Here is a 2,540-nt window from a genome sequence, read left to right as displayed (position 1 = left end):
TGATTGAAATCCTACTGTAAATATTGCTCAGGTAATTGCTGAGTTATAGCTCATACACAGAAAACTGTACAAATGTAAAATGTACAGTTTGATGAGTTTTGATGCATGTATTTAAGCATGAAACCCACAATTAAAATAATGAATATATCCACCACACTCCAAAATACCCTCAAAGCCCATGATAGCCCCATCCCAACATCCCATCCTCAGATAATCCCTGATTTACCTCTGTCATAATGAAGTGGTTTTTGGGCTGGGGATGCAGCTCAGTGGCACAAGCACCTGCCTGGCAAGTGCAAGGTCCTGAGTTCAGTTCCCAGTACCAAAAAACAAAACAAAACAAAACAAAAAAGAAATGGTTTTCATTTTCTGGAATTTTATATACATGGTAACTGATAGTGTTTACTCTTTTTTGATCTAGATAAGTTTTACTCTAAATAAGTATCTCAATCCATCTGTGCTATTGTTCATGTCAATAGTCCACTACTACCAGGCAAGGTGATGCATACCTATACAATCCCAGCACTTGGGAGGCTGAGGCAGGAAGACTGCCATGAGTTCAAGGCCAGCCTGGACTACATGGTGAGTGAGTCATAGTGAGTGAGTCAAGGCCAGGCTGAACTACATAGCAAGAAACTGTCTCAAAAAAAAAAAAAATTCCACTACTTTTTAATACTCAGTAGTATCCTACAGTGTAGATACACATACAATTTGCTTATCTACTCCTTTTTTGGTGAGTATTTGGATCATTTTCAGTTTTTGGTTCTTATAAATAAAATGACTATAAACATTTGTGTTAAAGTCATTCTGTGGTCATACATTTTTATTTCTCTTTGGTAAATATGTAGAAATAGAATAGTTGGGTCTTGTATCAGAGTTCATTAGAGGAACAGATTTAATATAAATATGAATGATATATAAAGGAGTTACAAGGTAGGTTTACAACGGCAGCCTGCAGAGTCAGAGTGGAAGAATGCAAAAGAACTGTGAGTCGGTGCACTGGAGAGCTAGAGGGTCCAGTCAAAAGTGGTTTCTCGCTGTAGAAGCTCCTGCGAGTCCACATCTGGAAGATAAAGGGTTTGCACTTGAAAGCTGGATACTGACCTCCAAAGCCAGTGGTGAAGACTGGAGCTCTTTGAAAATGCAGGACCAAGACTTCCTTCTTTCCCTTTTTATTCTGTCCAGGCTACAAGCCTATTGGTTGGTGCCACCTACACCTAGAGTGGGTCTTCCCTTCTCAGTAAGTCAGTCATCCAGACGCATGCAGAACTGTGCTAAACTAACTGGTGAATTGGTAGGATCTTCTTATTCAAGTTGACACCACAGTTAGTTATCACAATTAACTATGGTAGGTGATTGTTTAAAAATATTTTGTTTTGTTCTCAGCTGGATAGTTGGTTGAACTACCTAATCTACTATTATAAGAAGAGTCCCCCATATTATCTTTTAGTACTTTTGCAATGTCTTTTTTTTTAACATTTAAATCCCTGATTCTTTTAAAATTAATCTTGATATGAAGAGTGAGATAGCTAACATTTTTTTTTTTCCCAGAAGGTCAGTCAGATGTCCCCAATATCATTAACTCATACTTTGACAGCAATAAAAATAGATATTGAATGGCATTCTTAAAACTCATTGGAAGACTGAATATAGATTTGGGAATCTTCCTAATCAAAATAAACAGAAACAGATGTTCACCTTCCTTTCTGAGAGGGTTGCTTGGAAAGTCAAAGGGGAAGTGAGCCATCACCAAATGAAACATTAATTATTGTTATTTTGAGGATTTTTCTTTGCCATACTTAATAGAAGAACAGAAAACAAAAGATATTTTAACTTCAAATATTTATTTCAGGCAGTAACTTTATGTAATATGTATTTTTTTCCTCTATCACAATTATGTAACTTTAAGAAAACAAAGTTGTTATTTTGAATTTTAATCATGTTTGTTAAATGTGGAATCAGGATCAAAAAATGAAATAGTCTTTTAAGTAGACCAGTATGAAAAATATTAAACAGAGTTGGTGCAATTCTTTCATCTGATTCATAGTGTAGAAGCAAACATGTCATCTTTTTGATTTCCCAACTTAACATAAATCACCCAAGTAGGGACAAACTTTTTATTTGTGTAAATATGAAAAACAAGCTATCACTATTAGCTCTCTTAGGCATCTACTGATTCCCCAAGAATGTGTGTTGTGACTCTTTGATTACCAGGTCTATAAAGATAATTTTTGAATGTTGTTATTTTAGATTGCAACATTATTATGATTGCGTAAAGGAAGGAATAAGAACTCTTATTTAAGAGCTATGGATTGCACATAGAATTTGAAATATCAAACATTTTTTCTGTTTTTCAAAATAATTTATTGCATCATATTTGGTACCTTATATAATATCAAATATTTTATATGAAAATAAGCTTAAAGTAATGTATATTTTGTGCAAAATGTAAATTTGCTTTTAAGGTAAGATGAATTTATTGTTTCAAATGCTGGGTTTTTCTTGTTTTTTTTTTTTTTTTTGAGACAAGGTCTTGCTAT

This window comes from Chinchilla lanigera, unplaced genomic scaffold (assembly GCF_000276665.1).
Source record: "Chinchilla lanigera isolate Chin_1 unplaced genomic scaffold, ChiLan1.0 scaffold00016, whole genome shotgun sequence".
NCBI lineage: Eukaryota > Metazoa > Chordata > Mammalia > Rodentia > Chinchillidae > Chinchilla > Chinchilla lanigera.
Note: the sequence above shows the minus strand (reverse complement) of the source record.